This window comes from Aethalodelphis obliquidens, unplaced genomic scaffold, assembly GCF_003676395.1.
Source record: "Aethalodelphis obliquidens isolate GAN/ISIS:26980383/991018 unplaced genomic scaffold, ASM367639v1 scaffold62, whole genome shotgun sequence".
Lineage (NCBI taxonomy): Eukaryota > Metazoa > Chordata > Mammalia > Artiodactyla > Delphinidae > Aethalodelphis > Aethalodelphis obliquidens.
The window spans coordinates 1-21,113 of record NW_020838006.1 but is presented as its reverse complement, the minus strand read 5'-3'; positions in this window follow the sequence as shown (position 1 = coordinate 21,113).

Here is a 21,113-nt window from a genome sequence, read left to right as displayed (position 1 = left end):
CATACCTTATTGACCAGAAAGGGAGCAAAATGTTTCCAACTAACTTCTAGACCATACAAATGGCAGGTATTATGCTAGAAGTTAGTAAGAATTAACAAAAATAAGCAAACAAATGTCTTTTTCAACAGCAGCTTTAGGTCCATCAACAGCTCTAAGCTGATAGATGCATTCTTTTGCCAAAATGATATATTCTTAAACTACGACAGTCACTGAATCAGCATTCTCCCAGTGCAAGACCAAGACTTTAAGGGAAGGTTAGGCACTGGTAAGGGAAGCGTTTTGTGCAGGGGGTCACATCCCAGCAAGGAGGTTAACAAGGAGCCCCTTCCCTTCACAGTAAAACAATGATCATTTTGTTTTGACTATCTAAACTGTCTTCTAGTGCAAAGTTGTTACTTGAACTTAGTAGGCCTCATTCTTTTCCTGATTGCATTTCAATTTTTTCTCTTTATTTTATATAATTTTTAAATTCTTTGTTGTGCAATGAAATCTCTGTGATTTCATCTAATTCTAAGTCGCTGAATATTTGTATGGGACAGATTATGAATCAGCCTTCTCAGATCATTTTTGATACACAAAATACTTGTTGATTTTGTTTTGACTTCCCTGGTGGTGCAGTAGTTAAGAATCCTCCTGCCAATGCAGGGGCACGGGTTCCATCCCTGGTCCGGGAAGATCCCGCATGCCCAGAGCAACTAAGCCCATGCGCCACAACTACTGAGCCTGCGCTCCTAAAGCCCATGCTCCGCAACAAGAGAAGCCACTGCAATGAGACGCCCGCACATCACAACGAAGAGTAGCCCCTGCTCACCGCAACTAGAGAAAGCCCACATGCAGCAATGAAGGCCCAATGCAGCCAAAATTTAAAAAACTAAATTTAAAAAATTAAAAATTAAATTTAAAAAAATATTGTTAAAAAAAACTCTATCTGAATATGTGTACTTGAAATTGTCTTTTTTTTTTTTTTTTTTTTTGCGGTACACGGACCTCTCACTGTTGTGCACTGTTGTGGCCTCTCCCATTGTGGAGCACAGGCTCTGGATGCACAGGCTCAGCGGCCATGGCTCACGGGCCCAGCTGCTCCGCGGCATGTGGGATCTTCCCGGACTGGGGCACGAATCCGTGTCCCCTGCATCGGCAGGCAGACTCTCAACCACTGTGCCACCAGGGAAGCCCCCTGTCATTTCCTTTTTAAAAGCAGAATATTTCATTCTCAGGGAAGTGACTGCAGCAGGCATATGTGCTTACTGTTTGTTAACTTTATCTTCTTCCAGAAATGTGATATTTAATTAGAGATCTTCAGAGAATAGTGACATGTACACTAGACCCTGAGCTCATAGATGCATTTCAGAAACTTTCTGGGAAAACAAACACTACTGAGTTTTGTGTGGACATCTATGCGGTTCTGGGTGATATGTGTACATCTATTTTGGCATTCTAAAGCAGAACTTAATTAAGAAACATTGTTATGAAGTTTACCCAAATGATGGAACTGAATTGGAGTTAAGGTCTTCCTAGAGATACCATCTATGACTTATTAAATACTATGAATTTTGATGTTCAAAAACTAACATAGGACTTGTTGATTATGTGCAATCCCAGCAATATCATCAATTAATCACCATTTGTATTTAAGATGTGTGAAGGTGACAATATTGCTTAGTGAATTCCATCAGTATTAATATGTATAGAATCCACATCCTTTTGATATGCTGAATTGAAAAATATATTTATTGCTACCTCTCTCTTTTGTTGGGAATGGTGAGGAGCCATGTACATTAAATATGCTGGATTCCTTTAGAAATGGCTTCAGCTTCTGTCTGAAGGCAGGAAAAACTTTTTAAACCTACTTTTATTGTTTTTCCCTTGACTTTATTTATGGTGTATATTCACGAGCACAGAAATCAACTGGAGATACAATGCACAGGCATCAGAACTGACACAGTTTCTCAGCACATTAGAGATACAGCTATGAAGGACTCCCAAGCAAGGGAACCTCAACGCTTCTGTGTCAACCTGGACTCTTTGGATGAAATTCCATCCAAACATGAAATTCTTCATGTTTGACAACTAAATGAGATAACAAGTTATTTTACATATACCTTTATGGTATCTTTCAGATTGTATCCTTTGATGGAAATTTACAGTTTTGGATAGGTTATTTTTCCAATTGAAATGTGCTGCTATCAGTGTGCTCAACCCTTGAATGCTGTTTTCCATACTGATAGGAAGACACAAATGTCTCAGGGGAACAACTTTGTGATAAAGAAATCCTTATATGTGTCATTACAGTTAAATTGTATATTATAAATATTACTGTTATGGTTGATTACAATCCTGCTGTGATGTTTTGAAATTTGAAAAATGGACAGGAAAGATTTTATGACTTTGACAGGGTGACTGATGGATATTGCAAATTTTCATGCTCTCTGGGACTATGGGTGATAGTTGTTTTTAAAAATGAAGATCACATGTCCTAAAATCATAGCAGCATTCGTGGTATGTGAGGTGTGCTAGATTTTTTTGCTACACATATATAGCAATTAACTATTAATATAAAAGTTTTTAAATACAGTCTTTTGCTTTATGTTAAAAGTAAATGAACTCTATTCTCAATTGAAAACTGAATATTATTCCTCTAAATGTGACAAGCTTCCTTTTTTCATTCTGTAGTATGAAACTTTGCACTGTACTCAGGAACTGCACTTAGAGGTAGCAAAATTGTATTACAGCAAATATGTGATTCTTCAAGTAAACATGTGGAAGTAGCCTATCTTGTTTCTCCTAAACAAGGTTGGAAGTTTTGTCTTTAGAGAAAGTTACTGTCATTTTGATAGGTTATCAACAAGTCTGAATAGGTGCTTGAAATTGACCTAGTGAACTCACAAATGAAAAATTAGCTGAAGTTTTTGCAAATGTGATGAACTGTTTCCAAAAAAAACAAGTAGAAAGAGGATTGGACTAGAAATAACAAACCAAGAGGAACAAATGTTTTAAGGCCTTAGCACCTTTAAGCCAGACTGAAAGGATCTCATAAAATATTCCTAACCCATGATTTAGTTCTACATTTCAAGCACCAGTTGAGTCAGGGTTCTGAAAAAGAATTATAAGTCTTATAAATGGCATTACATTTTAGCTTTCCTTGCCCTCCATGTCCTCTGTGTTTACCTCACGAATTTTGAAAGAAATGGAGCTGGTTCAGGGATACCTCATGTCCAGAAGGAATAGATGAACTGTTTGGATGAGCCCAACATTAGCACTGAGAGAAATGAATAAATGCAAGCACTCAGAAGTGAAATCCTAACTTGCCAAAGAGGAAAGATGAACCTTTCAAGGAGGTGAGATGATCCCCAGATAAAAACTGCTTTGAGAAGTCAGAGGGCAGGTAGAAGGCCAGTGGTTCCCCAGTGCCTGGCATCACCCAGCAGGCTGGTCACCAGGTGGTGAGCAGTTGGCAAGGGGCCAGGGAGCTCCAGAACTTGAATGATTCCTGTTGCAGGTGTCTTCTGGAGGTAACTGATCACACCTCTCCCCAGTGTGCATTGGACTGTTACCTCAGCACTGTCTCAGGTAAGCAGACCACCCAGCGTAGTAGCAGACGGCCCCCAGTAACTTGTCCTTAGGAGAGGGTCCCTGTGAAGCATTCTAAAGAAACAGCTTTATCTGCTAGTAAGTGAACATGGTTCTCCCCTGGGGACCATGTTTTCTTCCCCATCTTTCATCCATGTTCTCAGGCCCATTTCCTCTGACAGTGCAATAATATTACAAGAAATCTATATGGAACTTAAATAGATAAATGCAAGCAGACTTGCATGTGGTTATACTTAGCTAAATTAGGAAAGAAATACTTCAAGGTACTTCAGTTGTTTGCAAGTAAGCCAGTTGATAAACAAGTTGTGGAAAGATTCCATCTTTTCACTCTTCTAAAATGGAAAACAAAAATCACTTAAAAGCTTACCTATGTCTGCAAAAATTGTTGTTGAGATTTTGATAGGAATTGTAACCTTGTACTAATTTTAGGAATTCACATCTTTACCACGTAGTTTTCTAATTCATGAATTCAGTATGTCTCTTTGTTTATTGAGATTTCCTTTGATTTCTTTCATCAGATTTGTGTAGTTTCAAGATGCATGGTTTGTTAGACTTACCCCTATTTCAGTTTCTTTTGAATGGTTGTAAGTTTGAATGGTTAAAAATTATTTTTAAAAATTTTATTATCAAGAAAATCACTTAAAAGAAAAATCTTTTGATTGCATTTTGTCTATTGACATTTAGTGGATCAAAACTGAGTTATAATGCTTCCTGTATTCTCTTTTTCCCACTGGTGAGTTTGTGAGGATCAAAAAGAAGTGCAACCCCTAATCTCACGTTGCACAGAGCTTCTAGTTTCTGGACAGCTCTGGGTCTGAGACGAAGGCCTGTGCCCACAGGATGGGAGAGTACTTCCAGTTTGCTCTGAGCCTCAAAGAGAGCAGCTTTTTCTTACCAGCCCCATCCCCAGACCTCTCTTCTTTCTCCACACGCCCTCTCACCATTCCTGCCAGAGGAACAGGCTGTCACCAGGTTTCCTGCAGGGAAAGAGAATGCTTGAGGCTCTATGAAGATCTGTGACATGGAGGGACAGTGGGCAGGGAACTCTGTCCTCCTGTGTGAGCACTGAGGCTCCAAGGTGAGATTGGAGGCCTTGGAAGAGAAGAAAAATGGGACTGTTCTGTAAAAGATGTATATAAAAGATTCAAGCACCCTTTATCTTTGCTGTCACTTAAACTCTGTAAAATGCTAAAGAAAATTTAAAATGTATTTTCAACCTTATTGGAAAAGAATTTCTCTTCTATCAAGAGTTTACAACAAGTGGTCATATTTTTCTCTCAGCAGCTCCCTCAGTCTCTGCTTTTATGCTTTTAAGTGTTTTAAGTGTCTTTTTTTAAAAAAGTTCCAAGCAGGCAATCACATATGTGTCCAAGCTCAAATATGTCCTGAAGCAATGGAAAGCATAGCAATTATCTGTTGTTACAAATGTTACAATCAGGCACCTTAAACTTAGTGACTTAAACTGACAAGAATTTATTCTCTAGTCAGTGGGTCAGCTGGGTGATGTTCTGCTGTTCTGAGCAGGGCTCCCTCATGTGTCTATGATCAGCTGGCTGGTTGTCAGAGTCTGGCTGGTCTAGGATGGACCCAGAGAGGACAGGGTAGCTCTCTTCCATGTGTCCCTCACATCCCTCCAGTAACCTAGCAGATGTATTGTTTTTGTGCTGGTAGCAAGAGTTAAAGAATGTCGAAATGCAAGACACCTTTGTCAAGCCTCTGCTTACATCAAGTTTTCCCCATTCCACTGGCTAAATCAGATCACACGTTCAAACCCAACGTTAGTGTGGGCAGGTGTATCAGGTTTTTATTGCTGTATAACAAATTGCTATACACTTAGCAGTTGGAAAGTACACACTTTTTCTTTTTCTCTCACAATTTCTGGAGATCAGAAATTTGAGCACACCTCAAGTGAGATCTCTCATAGCCTGGAATCAAAGTGTGGGCCATGGTCTGGGGTCTCATCAGAGCCTTAGGATCCTCTTCCAAGCTCATGCAATTTTGGACAGACTTGAGTTCCTTGTATTTGTAGGACAAGGTCTCAGTAATTGAATGCTGCCTCTAGTCTCCTGCCTGGTGACCCTTTCTATAGACAAGACAGTTCACATCAAGGCAGCTTGCTTCTTCAAGGCCAGTAGGAAAGTCAGTCTCCCTCTCTCTGTCTGTCTGTATCTATCTCTCTCTTTCTCTTAAGACAGTTTTATAATATAACCAAGTCAAGGGAGTGAAAGTCCATCACCTTTACCATATTCTAGTTGTTATAAGCAAGTCACAGGTGTAGCCTACACACAAGGGGAGGGGATTATACAATAGAATGAATGATTGGGGTCACCTTAGGATGTCTGTCACAGAGAGAAATACCAAAGCCACAGATACAGGTAGACCTGAAAAACAGGGGTCATGAAATATGAAACATCACAATATCAAAATACCTGGAGAAGAAAGAATTGTGTGAGGTAGTCTCATGAAAATAACCTCAGACTACAGGACCTGAATTCTTAGAACATTTTCAGTCTCTGTCCCAAGATTCAGTTAGATGCCTTCAACAGGCTATTTGAAAAATAGATCTAATCCAGAAAATAGGCAAACCAACCTCAGTCACTGACATGAGAAGCAGAAACAGAAATTCTACTTCTTCCAGAAGCCAGAGGGGCTTTCAGTAGCATCACAGTTAACATCCCCCACATACTTCTACCTTGATGCAGTGTGCTTGATTTAATCCTTTATCAAATGGGAACAAATTGATTGTTCTCAGTAATTATGTTTTTATAGCAGAGAACAGGAATTAAATAAGTGAATTATAGAATATAGCTCTATATAGCTACAAATTGCAATCTTAAAAAAATACCTCATAAGCAATGAATACAGGAAAATGTCACCCAAAGTTAAAGATTATTCCTCTCTTCTCAAGATTAAGTGTATATAATTTTATACTCATTTCACTCTTTATATGAAACTGCCCTTATAACACCGATTTAATTTGCTGTCATACTATAAAGACTAAATGTCATGAATTAATTGTGTACATACACTGTTTTTGTCTCTTGAACCATGCAGACATTTTAACCATTTTTGGTATGTGCAAAACGTTGTTTATATAACTCAGAAAATTTGTTGCAATTTTCCTAATGAACATATAGGTATAAATATTGTGAATTGCTCAGGAAACAAATTACTTAAAGTCTAAATTTATTTTCACATGGAACAAGAAGTAAAGTTGATTAAGGATTTGGGCCCTTGGCTCACATAGACTTGGGTTTGAATGCCAGCTCCATGATTTTCTACTTGGATGACTTCAGACCAAGGACTTAAGATTTCTAAGGTTTAGCTTCCACATCTATATAATGGAGATAATAGTAGATTTCGCTTTAAAAGGTTACAGAATCTAGACTTGATGCAAGAGCTAAGCACTACAATAGGAGTAAGCCACTCAGTACTGTATCAGCCAGACTCCACCCAGGCCCCACAGACCCAGGGCCCTCGGACTATTTCTGTGTGTGTGGCCTCCTGATGCACTTTCTCTCCCAACAGCCTGCATGTCTGAGGAACTGTCCTTAGGGGGAACTTGCTAGAACCCATTTTGCCTGCTGGCAATGGTAACAACTGGTACAGGGAAGCAAGTCCTCCAGCACCCTCACCTCTGACTGAGACAGCTCTGAGGGTACTCTTCACTCTTTCACAGTTCCCTGCACCACGGAGTCAAAGCCACCCTCCACAGCACTGTGCCTGCCTCCCATCCTGCCCCTGTCTCACCTCTCCTCTCACAGTTTCCCTGGTAACACCTACTGATGAATGTGTCCCACATCTCAGGACACGCTTCTGGGAAAGCCCCCATAAGGCACTGGCAGAATATAAGAGGCCAAATTAATATTAGCTTAAATTTTTGGTGACAAAGAATGTGGATTGACAATCACTTAATGGTACACATGCCCAAGGAAATGATTCATTGATTGATGTCACTGTGGGGTGTCCTGGTATAGCATCCCCATTAAGCAGAAATTAAACTGGGCATAATGATCTGATGGTTGGGACCACACTCCCTGCTTCCTGTAGCTGTCAGTGGGATAACAGAAATCAGCAGCAAAAACAAAGGATAAACTAACAGTCCACAGCACCTCCCTAGCCTTCTAAAGTAACTTGGAGACATTCCTTCCTGCCCCTGGGTAACCAGCTGCCTCTCTCTGTGATTTATTGTTATACTTTAGATAAAGTCAGGTCAGAATTCCAAGAACAGGAGAGGAAATCGCAGCAAGCAGGGAGAACCCTTAGGGAGGAAATTGTCTTCCCCTGCCTTCATTCACCACACAAACAGAATAACTTCCTCCTCGGGAAGACCTCCCTGCTGTCTAGAACAGATAGAGTCTGCTGACTGTTATTTGGTCTGTAAGAGACATGGGCTGCTATTCTCCCACGTCCTCACTAGTTTTCCTTTGAGAATATTTGTTTCTTTCAAACAACCTCAACCAAAGTAATGAACATTACTTTGCTAATTTATTCTTAAAATGCTTTTGAATTATGCTGATTAATCCTACCATGAACCTTTTAGATGATCTTATCTTCTGCTTTTTCAAAAAATGAATTCTCATGACAGATATATATAAGTTTTAGCATGAAATACATAACAAATGACTACTAAATCTCTTCAAATTGTCAACTGAAAAAAAGTGCACAATGTGAGAGTTGTGAATTAACCTTTACTTGGGGCAAAATGAGGACTATAGTCCAGAGACAGCATTTCAGATAGTGCTCAGAAACTTCTCCAAAGCAGTAGGAGGGAAGGTCAGTATACATGTGATTTTGGTGAAGGGGGTGGGGTACATGCCATCAAGCACATATTTATGCAGAAGTTTTCTGCTAGTCTTGTGAAGGTTACTGCTAGTCATGAGGAGCAGACATCAGCAGAAGGATTTTAGTGCTTTACTAGATATGAGAAGATGCAAGAATTGGGCTCATAAAATCTTCTCCTGAAAATATCTGTCAGAAGACCTGTTCTGTCAGTTTTTCCCAGAACACAGAGTGCCTCCTTCCTGATCTCTACCCTAAACTCCATTCAGAGGGCGTTGAAAGTCAGCAGCTGCAGCAGTTCATTATTTGATCCTTGTAGATGTAGATGGCAAAGATGGCAAGTGCAAATTTTTAGTTGGCAAAATGCTTACCAGCATTGTTATGGAACCAAACTTAAGTCCGCTCACCAATATATTGACACTGGGAAAGTGCAGCATTTATTGCAGTGTGCCAAGCAAGGAGTCCAGGTAGCTAGTGCTCAAAACATCCAAACTCCCCAATGGGTTTCAGCAAAGCATTTTTAAAGGCCAGGTGAAGGAGAGGGGTCACAGTGTGTGTGATCAGCTTGTGCACGATTCTCTGATTGGTTGATGGTGAGGTAACAGGGCATTAACACTGTCACAGGGCTTAACATTATCAATCCTTAGGCTCCAGTAGGTCTGGGGGCTATGTGCTCATGGTCATCAAGTAGTTAACATTTTCCATTTGGTCGGGGTTTTCACATCTGTAAGACAACTCAGGAAATGTGCATCAGATACTATGGTTTAGGTACTTCAGAGAGGAGCTAAAGCAGAAGATACAGGTGAGCAGTCTGCCCCAGGAAGTCCCCACAGGGTCCTGCTCAGTTACAACCTCTCTGGTAAGTTACACATTAAGAACATTGGAAAATTTTCTATGACTACCTTCAGAGATTGTCATGTTCCCTTTTGTTCCTGTGTCACCTGCCTGGTTGGGCCTCATCATCAATAACACCATTAACGTTTTGACAACAGGTGCTCCAGTTTGGAAAGTGTATTCCAAAGTCAGTGGTGCAGAAAGGCAGGGAGTGGTAGTGAAGTACTTGTTCAAAATCTGCTTGCTCCCTGGGCACCTATGTGAGGAGGAAAATCACTCACTTGTGGCCATGCTCTTAAAGTATTCAGTAGGAAAGGTAGGGAGTAGACTCCCTACACTTGCCCTCCTCCCAGCACAGCACACACACCACTCTTCTGGGAAAGTGGACAGAAGCTTCCCAGTCCTTTACCTATTGGTTAACGTTTCCATGGGTCAATTGAGGGAACACCAAGCTTTATGTTGTCTACAACAATGCATATCAAAACTACAATGAGGTATTATCTCACACTGGTCAGAATGGCCATCATCTGACCAGTTATTGTCTACAAACAATAAATGCTGGAGAGGATGTGGAGAAAAGGCAACCCAGCTACACTGTTGGTGGGAATGTAAATTGGTAGAGCCACTACAGAGAAGAGTATGGAGGTTCCTTAAAAAACTAAAGATAGAACTACCATATGATCCAGCAATCCCACTACTGGGCATATATCCAGAGAAAAACATAATTCCAAAAGATACATGCACCCCAATGTTCATTGCAGCACTATTTACAATATCCAAGATATGGAAGCAACATAAATGTCCATCAACAGAGGAATGGATAAAGAACATGTGGTGTATATATACAATGGACTATTAGCCATAAAAAAGAGTGAAATAATGCCACTGGCAGCAACATGGATCGACATAGAGATGATTCTACTAAGTGAAGTTATTCAGACAAAGACAAATATCATATGATATCACTCATATGTGGAATCGAATTTTAAAAAATGATACAAATGAACTTATTTACAAAACAGAAACAGACTCACAGATTTCAAAAACAAACTTATGGTTGCCAAATGGGAAGCATAGTGGGGAAGGATAAATTAGGATTTGGGGATTAACATATGCACACTACTATACAGTAAGTCCCCTACATACGAACTTTCAAGCTGTGAACTTTCAAAAATGCAAAGTGCATTCCATCAATGTCAGGCATGAGTGAAATTGCAGTTTGCCCTCCATCTCTGTTGCTGATGATCCTTCAGCTCTACCATCTCCCACGTCCTCTCCCTCCTCCAGTCAGTAACTCTTCTTGCCTGTTCACTTGATGTCAGCCCCTGTATGCCAGCTGTTACTGTACTTCTCAAGATACTGTATTGTAAGATTAAATTTTTTCTTCTTTTGTGTGTTTGTTTTTTATGTATTATTTGTGTAAAAAGTATTATAAACCTATTACAGTACAGTGCTATATAGCCAGTTGTGTTAGTTGGGTACCTAGGCTAACTTCTTTGGACTTACAAATAAATTGGACTTATGAACATGCTCTGAGAACAGAACTCGTTCTTATGTAGGGGACTTAATGTATATAAAAGAGATAACCAACAAGGACCCTGTATAGCACAGGGAATGCTATTCAATATTCTGTAATAACCTATATGGAAAAGAATCTGAAAAAGAATGGATATATGTATACGTATAACTGAATCACTTTGCTGTACCCCTAAAACAAACACAACATTGTAAATCAACTATACTCCAATAAAATTAAAAATAAAACACTCATCCTAAGAACAAATGAAGTGTATGCATAAACAATGTGTTAATTCCCAAAGACTCCCAACTTGATGGGATGTGATAGATTACTGGGTTGAGTCGTTTGCTCTGACTCTCTCACCTTACTCATATCAGCTCTATCATGTGATGCACTACAGATATTAACAGCACATGTTGCAACAGTTGTTGGTATGTCTTTGTGTGGTGGGGCATATCATATATTTTTGCCATTTCCATGAAAAAAAACATGCCCTTCTGGTTCAAAGGGGGATGAGTGATACATGAAACAAATCTCAGTTTGTAGTTTGGAGGCAGGCCCAGGGAATCCCAGACTAGATTAATCAATCCCCAGTGGAACTGTAGCCAAAAGAGTGAGAGTAATTATTGTTGTATTAAGCCATTGAATTTTGGGATAGTGTAAAACACACCCCACTTTCAACATTTATTTGACCTCACTTGTCCTACAGTCAATTGAGTCTGCCACATTTTCACCATCCCTTGTTTTGCTCATAGCTTTATTTTCCCTCCTATTCAGCATAGATTCTATGGATCGTCATTAAAATTATTTCCTTGTATTCATGATCAACTTTATTACCTGGCAAACCCCTACCCTGATTACATCAACCTGTCACCCCCACCACCACATTTCCAACCCTAGACCTGGTCAGAGAAAACCATACAATCCTGTCAGCTGGTCTCATGAAGCACAAATTGGTGCCACTTATCAGTACTACTGTATGGTTCTAGGGCCCTTTACTCTCACAACCTCCTGTAAGTAATTTTACTTATTTCACTCTAATTATCATTTTTCGAATCTTTATTACCTCCTCCTCCATCTTCACTCTTACTGATAACTCTGATTACTCTTCCACAAGCAACTGGAAGCACTTTCACTTACTCTTTCTATTATATCTACCCAACTCTTGCCTCAGTGCCTATCACTCGACCTTCCCTCTTACTCCCAGGGTTAAACCATCCTTGTCTTAAAACCAGTCCCTTCCTTGTCCACTAGATGCATTTCTTCTCACATATTCAGAGACTGTCCAGGAAACTGTCTTTCCTCTCCTTTCCATCATTAGTTTTTTTCTTTTCTTCGGGATTCTCACATATACACATGGTATGATTTCTTCCATACATATATAAAAGACACACAGTCTTTTAAATCTAATCATCCTTCAGGCTAGTCAAGGTCTAAGACTACAACAAGGGCTGCTATGATGAGAGGACATATAAGTGAGAAAGGAAATCATGGAAAACATGGGAGCTTTTTCTGTGTTTTTATATTTTATACAGCAGGTTCTTATTAGTCGTTAATTTTATACACATCAGTGTATACATATCAATCCCAATCGCCCAATTCATGACACCACTACCCCCACCACCCTGCTGCTTTCCCTGCTTGGTGTCCATACATTTGTTCTCTACATCTGTGTCTCAATTTCTCCCCTGGAAACCGGTTCATCTGTACCATTTCTCTAGGTACCACATATATGCGTTAATATATGATATTTTTCTCTTTCTGACTTACTTCACTCTGTATGACAGTCTCTAGATCTATCCACGTCTCAACAAATGATCCAATTTCATTCCTTTTTATGGCTGAGTAATATTCCATTGTATATATGTACCACATCTTCTTTATTCATTTGTCTGTCAATGGGCATTTAGGTTGCTTCCATGACCTGGTTATTGTAAATAGTGCTGCAATGAACATTGGTGTGCATGGGTGTTTCTGAATTATGGTTTTCTCTGTATATATGCCCCATAGTGGGATTTCTGGATAATATGGTAATTCTATCTTTAGCTTTTTAAGGAACCTCCATACTGTTCTCCATAGTGCCTGTATCAATTTACATTCCCACCAACAGTGCAAGAGGCTCCCCTTTTCTCCACACCCTCTCCAGCATTTGTTGTTTGTAGATTTTCTAATGCCAATTCTAACTGGTGTGAGGTGATACTTCATTGTAGTTTTGATTTGCATTGCTCTAATAATTAGTGATCTTCAGCAGATTTTATGTGCTTCTTGGACATTTGTATGTCTTCTTTGGAGAAATGTCTGTTTAGGTATTCTGCCCATTTTTGGATTGGGTTTTTTGTTTTTTTAATATTGAGCTGCATGAGCTGTTTATACATTTCGGAGATTAAGCCTTTGTCTGTTGATTCATTTGCTAATATTTTCTCCCATTCTGAGGGCTGTCTTTTCGTCTTGTTTATGGTTTCCTTTGCTGTGCAAAAGCTTTGAAGTTTCATTAGGTTCCATTTGTTTATTTTTATTTACATTACTCTAGGAGGTGGATCAAAAAAGATCTTGCTGTGATTTATGTCTAAGAGTGTTCCTCCTATGTTTTCCTCCAAGAGTTCTATAGTGTCCGGTCTTACATTTAGTTCTCTAATCCATTTTGAGTTTATTTTTGTGTATGGTGTTAGGGAGTGTTCTAATTTCATTCTTTTACATGTTGCTGTCCAGTTTTCCCAGCACAACTTATTGAAGAGGGTGTCTTTTCTCCATTGTATATCCTTGCCTCCTTTGTCATAGATTAGTTGACCATAGGTGCATGGGTTTATCTCTGGGCTTTCTATCCTGTTTCATTTATCTATGTTTCCGTTTTTGTGCCAGTACCATATTGACTTGATTACTGTTGCTTTATAATGTAGTCTGAAGTCAGGAAGTCTGATTCCTCCAGCTCCATTTTTTTCCCTCAAGACTGCTTTGGCTATTCAGGGTCTTTTGTGCCTCCATACAAATTTGAAGACTTTTTGTTCTAGTTCTGTAAAAATTGGCATTGGTAATTTGATAGGGATTGCATTGAATCTGTAAATTGCTTTGGGTAGTATAGTCATTTTCACAATATTCATTCTTCCAATCCAAGAACATGGTATATCTCTCCATCTGTTGGTATCATCTTCAATTTCTTTCATCAGTGTCTTATAGTTTTCTGCATACAGGTCTTATGTCTCCCTAGGTAGGTTTATTCCTGGGTATTTTATTCTTTTTGTTGCAATGGTAAATGGGAGTGTTTCCTTAGTTTCTCTTTCAAATATTTCATCATTAGTGTATAGGATTGCAAGAGATTTCTGTGCATTAATTTTGTAACCTGCAACTTTACCAAATTCATTGATTAGCTTGAGTAGTTTTCTGGTGACATCTTTAGGATTCTGTATGTATAGTATCATGTCATCTGCAAAGAGTGACAATTTTACTTCTTTTCCAATTTGGATTCCTTCTATTGCTTTTTCTTCTCTGATTGCCGTGGCTAAGACTTCCAAAGCTATGTTGAATAATAATGGCGAGAGCGGACCTCCTTGTCTTGTTCCTGATCTTAGAAGAAATGCGTTCAGTTTTTCAACTTTGAGAAGGATGTTTCCTGTGGGTTTGTCATATATGGCCTTTATTATGTTGAGGTAGGTCCCCTCTATGCCCACTTTCTGCAGAGATTTTTTTATCATAAATGGGTGCTGAATTTTGTCAAAAGCTTTTTCTGCATCTATTGAGATGATCATATCATTTTTCTTCTTCAATTTGTTAATATGGTATCACATTGATTGATTTGCATTATTGAAGAATCATTGCATCCCTGGGATAAATCCTACTTGATCATGGTGTATGATCCTTTTAATAATGTTGTTGGATTCTGTTTGCTAGTATACTGTTGAGGATATTTGCACCTATATTAATCAGTGATGTTGGTCTGTAATTTTCTTTTTTTGTAGTGTCTTTGTCTGGTTGTGGTATCAGGGTGATGGTGGCCTCATAGAATGAGTTTGGGAGTGTTGCTTCGTCTGCAATTTTTTGGAAGAGTTTGAGAAGGATGGGTGTTAGTTCTTCTCTAAATGCTTGATAGAATTCACCTGTGAAGCCTGGTCCTGGACTTTCGTTTGTTGGAGGATTTTTAATCACAGTTTCAATTTCATTACTTGTGATTGGTCTGTTCATATTTTCTGTTTCTTCCTGGCTCAGTCTTGGAAGGTTATACCTAAGAATTTGTCCATTTCTTCCAGGTTGCCCATTTTATTGGTATAGAATTGCTTGTAGTCATCTCTTAGGATGGTTTGTATTTCTGCGGTGTCTGTTGTAACTTCTCCTTTTTTTTTTTTTTTTTCTGTGCAGTATGCGGGCCTCTCACTGCTGTGGCCTCTCCCGTTGCAGAGCACAGGCTCTGGACACGCAGGTTGAGCAGCCATGGCTCACGGGCCCAGCCGCTCTGCAGCACGTGGGATCCTCCCTGACCAGGGCACGAACCCACGCCCCCTGCATCAGCAGGTGGACTCCCCACCACTGCGCCACCAGGGAAGCCCACTTCTCCTTTTTCATTTCTAATTTCATTGATTTGAGTCCTCTCCCTCTCTTTCTTGATGAGTCTTGCTAATGGTTTATCAATTTTGTTTATCTTCTCAAAGAACCAGCTTTTAGTTTTATTGATCCTTGTTATTGTTTTCTTTGGTTTCTATTTCATTTATTTCTGCTCTGATCTTTATGATTTCTTTCTTCCTGCTAACTTTGGCTTTTGTTTGTTCTTCTTTCTCTAGTTCCTTTAGGTGTAAGGTTAGTTTGTTTATTTGAGATTTTTCTTGTTACTTGAAGTGGGCTTGTATAGCTGTAAATATCTCTCTTAGAACTGCTTTTGCTGCATCCCATAGGTGTTGGATCGTCATATTTAATTGTCATTTGTCTCTAGGTATTTTTTGATTTTCTCTTTGATTTCTTCAGTGATGTCTTGGTTGTTTAGTAACATATTGTTTAGCCTCCATGTGTTTATGTTTTCTATGGTTTTTTCCCTGTAATTGAGTTCTAATCTCATAGTGTTGTGGTCAGAAGGGATGATTGATATTATTTCAATTTTCTTAAATTTACTGAGGCTTGATTTGTGACCCAAGATGTGATCTATCCCAGAGAATGTTCCGTGCGCACTTGAGAAGTGTAATCTGCTGTTTTGGATGGAATGTCATATAAATATCAGTTAAATCTATCCAGTCTATTGTGTCATTTAAAGCTTCTGTTTCCTTTTTTATTTTCATTTTGGATGGTCTGTCCATTGGTTTAAGGGAGGTGTTAAAGTCTCCCACTAATATTGTGTTACTGTCAATTTCCTCTTTTATAGCTGTTAGCAGTTGCCTTATGTATTGAGGTGCTTCTATGTTAGGTTCATATATATTTAATATTGTTATATCTTCTTCTTGGATTGATGCCTTGATCATTATGTAGTGCCCTTCCTTGTCTCTTGTGACATTCTTTATTTTAAAGTCTATTTTATCTGATATGAGTATTGCTACTCCAGCTTTCTTCTGATTTCCATTTGCATGGAATATCTTTTCTCATCCCCTCACTTTCATTCTGAATGTGTCCCTAGGTCTGAAGTGGGTCTCTTTTAGACAGCATGTATGTGGGTCTTTTTGTGTGTGTGTGTCCATTCAGCAAGCCTGTGTCTTTTGGTTGGAGCATTTAATCCATTCATGTTTAAGGTAATTATATGTATGTTCCTATTACCATTTTCTTAATTGTTTTGAGTTTGTTTTTATAGGTCTTTTCTTCTCTTGTGTTTCCTACTTAGAGAAATTCCATTAGCATTTGTTGTAGAGCTGTTTTGGTGGTGCTGAATTCTCTTAGCTTTTGTTTGTCTGTAAAACTTTTGATATATCCGTTGAATCTGAATGAGATCCTTGCCGGGAAGAGTAACTTTGTTCTAGGTTCTTCCCTTTCCTCACTTTAAGTATATCATGCCACTCCCTTCTGGAGGATTTCTGCTGAGAAATCAGCTGTTAACCTTATGGGAGTTCCCTTGTATCTTATTTGTTGTTTTCCCTTGCTGCTTTTAAGAATTTGTCTTCAATTTTTTCCAATTTGATTACTATGTGTCTCGGCATGTTTCTCCTTTGGTTTATTCTGTATGGAACTCTCTGCACTTTCTGGACTTGGGTGGCTATTATTTCCCATGTTAGGGAAGTTTTCGACTACAATCTCTTCAAATATTTTCTCTGGTGCTTTCTCTCTCTCATCTCTTTCTGGGACCCCTATAATGCAAATGTTGTTGTATTTAACATTGTCCCAGAGGTCTCTTAGGTTGTCTTCATTTCTATTCATTATTTTTCCTTTATTCTGTTCTGCAGCAGTGAATTCCACCATTCTGTCTTTCAGATCACTCATCCGTTCTTCTGCCTCAGTTATTCTGCTATTGATTAATTCTAGTGTAGTTTTCATTTCAGTTATTGTATTGTTCATCTCTGTTTGTTTGTTCTTTAATTCTTCTAGGTCTTTGTTAAACATTTCTTGCATCTTCTCAATCTTTGCCTCCATTCTTTTTGTGGGGTCCTGGATCATCTTCACCATCATTATTCAGAATTCGTTTTCTGGAAGGTTGCCTATCTCCACTTCATTTAGTTGCTTTTCTGGGTTTTTATCTTCGTCCTTCATCTGGTACATAGTCCTCTGCCTTTTCATCTTGTCTCTCTTTCTGTGGGTGTGGTTTTTGTTCCACAGGATGCAGGATTGTAGTTCTTCTTGCTTTTGCTCAGGAGCTTTGTTTTACAATTTACAGTGGGTTGATTTTACAGCTTCCCTTAGGGTAAAGTCATAATCATATGCATTGTCTCCTTCATTACAAAGACAGTACAAATGGTATCAAGTGCTGCATCCAGTTTACTTGGGTTCAAGTCTCAACTTCGTCACTTAAGATAGTCATTTAACTTCTCTGTGCCTCAGTTTCCAAATCTGTAAGAATAAAAACAGTACCTTACTCATAGGGGTATTTTGAATTTTAACATTTGTAAAATGCTCAAAACAGGTGTACATACTTGTACATGCTAAAACACTTAATGTTAGCTTAATGTTAGTTGTTTTTCTTAGCTGTTATTCTTACTATTAATTATTATCTCTCACAACTTCCCTGTATCTAAAGAATCCGAGAGCTAGGGCTGGAATTTGTGTCTTGATGCTTTTATTTTTCGTTTGGATTGCTGAGAGGTGATAAAATAATTCATTCTCTCACAATGTGTATTAGGGGTCTACTCTGAGCCAGGCATGGTGAGGCTCACTGGAAGTGAAGAAAACATGAGATAACCTCTTCTTTCAAGATCGTAGGAGAAAAAAACAATGATGTCAGGTCCTCATGTACCAGACTTTGTCTTATCTTCGTTTGAAATCCATGCCTTGGTATTGGGTAAGACAGAACACACAGGCAATCTGAAAATGTATGTGGAAACAGATATGGGTATATGAGAGAAAAAACACATTACAAAATATCATTGACCATGCTCCCCCTTTCCTTAAGCTCTCCATTTTTCTCCAATTGTTCTTTTCTGATGATTCTTATTGCCATCAGTGTACATATCAAGTCATCCACATGCTGGCTTTTGCAACCTCATTTCCACCCATTTTATCCCTTCTAAACTGTGTTCAGGAACATATTGTAGCATGGTTGTTTCTCATCCTCTACTCCTGCCATTCCCCCTTCCTGATGAAGGCTTCTCCTCTCTTTAGTATTACTCATCTTTCAGGGTTCAGTTCAATTGCCACATCTTTTAGCAGATGCTATCATCAGCCTACCCATATCACCTTGGCACCTATATCTGGGCATGCCAACCTGATTTCCAAATGCCAGATGATCTGACTCTTCAAGAGAGTCTCTGAAGACTGGACTCTGGCCATGGAGTCCATTCTGCTTATGTGTAAGGCTGGCCACAAACAAGGGAATGAACACAATGTCTCTCTCACTGGACTCAGCAGCAGCTCTCACCAATAGCCAGCAGGATGGCTTTTTAGGAGGAATAACTACAAGATGTATGCTGCACACGGGCTCCAAGTTCCTCCAGCAGGACTGATTTTAATAACATACATCTTTTTTATTTCCTTTCCCTCTTTTCTTCCCATTACCCACTTGTGTTTCTAGGGACCATTTCCAAAAAAAATGTATTTATGCTTTTGCCTTATATCAGGTTCTGCTTCCCTTCTCTCTTGCTTATTGAGAACTGAAAAAATAATTGCTTCCCTACCTATTTTCCTGTAATATTTGTACATACCTCTAATGCCTGATTTATCACAATTTATTAAAATTATTTGTTTATATTTTAGACTTTGAGGTAAAAGAGGCAAGACCCATGTCATTCCAACACGTTATACCTTGCCAGGTGAGCACTTACCACATAACAGGCACCAAATACTTATGGAACCCAACTGTTTTAATTGACTTTCCCTTCTTAACCCCTTTATGGCTGGTATATACCAGCACTTTCCCCCCAATACCTTTTTGTGCAAACACCTTCAATGAAATTTGGCAGTGTTATGCTAATATTCCCTGAACTTCAATAAGCATATCAAAAAGCAGTTATAGACAAATTACAAAGAGGTCCAAAGGGTAAACAGTTTTGTAACTAGAAAAAGCTCAGCCTAATAGAATTTTGAAGAGTTGTCCATGTTTGTGTGATGATTAAAAAGCAGGAAACTAAGGGTACTGTAAGCAAGGTGCAGTTTTAAATTTCCTCCAGACACTAGGGTCACAAGGTTGTAAAATAAAACTCCACCTGCTTCAGCCACTGGGGAGAGTTCCTAACAGTGAAAGGAAAAGTGCCTAAAAGTGCTTGTCAGAAACCATACATTGACTTAATGGGAAAACAGCCTTTTCCTGCAGGCTGAAATGTTTTCAGTCCTCTTTGGCTGTTTGAGACCAGAGCTTCATACAGCTTTCCATGAAACCCTAGGAAGGTTGGTCTGCAGGCCTCCACCTATTTTACGAGCAACTCCCAATTTCAGTATCAATTTGCTTTCCAGAAGAAACAGGCTCTATAAACATTCATTCACCTGGCATGTAAGAAACACAAACATCTGGTGCATGGCAGACAAACCTCATCACAGTGCAATGGGCATTTCTCTTACATTTGGAACACAGACCTTCACACAGATTACAACTTTCTCTAGATTGAGCAGAATAGTAGATCTCCTAAAGAATATACTATATGCATCACACTTCCAATATACCTTCCACTCTGTCAGAGAACAAAGGGCATAGTGGTTCTTTCCTCTGGAAGGAAACTGTTGGCTACATTCGCAATGGGACGAACCTTGTCTCATATGATTTCTTCAGGGGTTTACCTACCAAGCTCATGGAGCACTCTTCAATGTGCTCAACTTCACGGAGAACAAGCAAAGGTAAGGTTGACGGTGTTTTGGAATGAATCACAACGTACATCACTTCCAACATGAACTTGCCTTCAGAGAACAGTGTTGGAAAACCTTTCTGCTCCTGGCTTGGTAAAAAGGTCATGAGAAAACAAAGGGTCATTATTTGTTTCATACGACCTAAACAAGAATGTTCTTCTGTTCTTATTTAGGTACTTGTTTTTAATGGAAGATTCCAAGTGGCTTATGCAAACACTAGTTTCAAAAGGCTGTGAAATAAAACCCCACCTGATTCAGCTACATGAACTGAGTCCTAAGAGTAAAAGGGCACACAGTGCCTACAACAACTTTATACCAGCTAATGAGTAAACATACCTTGACTGAATGGGAAACAGCCTTTCTCTGAAGGCTAAAAGGCTCTCATCACACCTTGGTCGGTTTGAACACAGCACTTCAGGCAGCTTTCCATGAAACCCTAGAAAAGTCGTTTTACAGGTTTCCACACATTTCACTCTCGAGTCAGAAAACATGGTCTACAATCCCTAGGCAAAATGCACAGGTTTCATAAAAGTTGCTTTCCCAGGCTTGTAACAAACATCAATAGTTTCTGTATGAGAGACGTGGTTCATCCATAGTGCAATGGCAGCATTTCTTAATCATGTTTACAAAGAAGATCTCATAGTAGTTGTTGCACAATTTCTCTACATAGAAAAATTGCCTTTGTGATGACAAATGAGTTTCCTGGAAGGAAATTGAATATTGCCGTTCCTTGGTAAGTGCTCCTACTTCGGTTGTCCTCAGGGAAGGGGAGAACCACACGGGGCCTCTGGCCTTAAGCTAATGTTCAGATATTCTAATGAACGAGGTAGGCATGCGACACACCCCATGCAGCCTTAGTCCCTGGGTTCTCGAACCCTAGGAAGCACATCAGGTTCTCTCCTGAGTCGCGGGGCTACACTAGGATCCGAAACGGACTAAAAGGGCATCCAGTGTCTTCAGGGAGTTGTGAGCAATGCACCGCTGGCAGCAGCTAGAT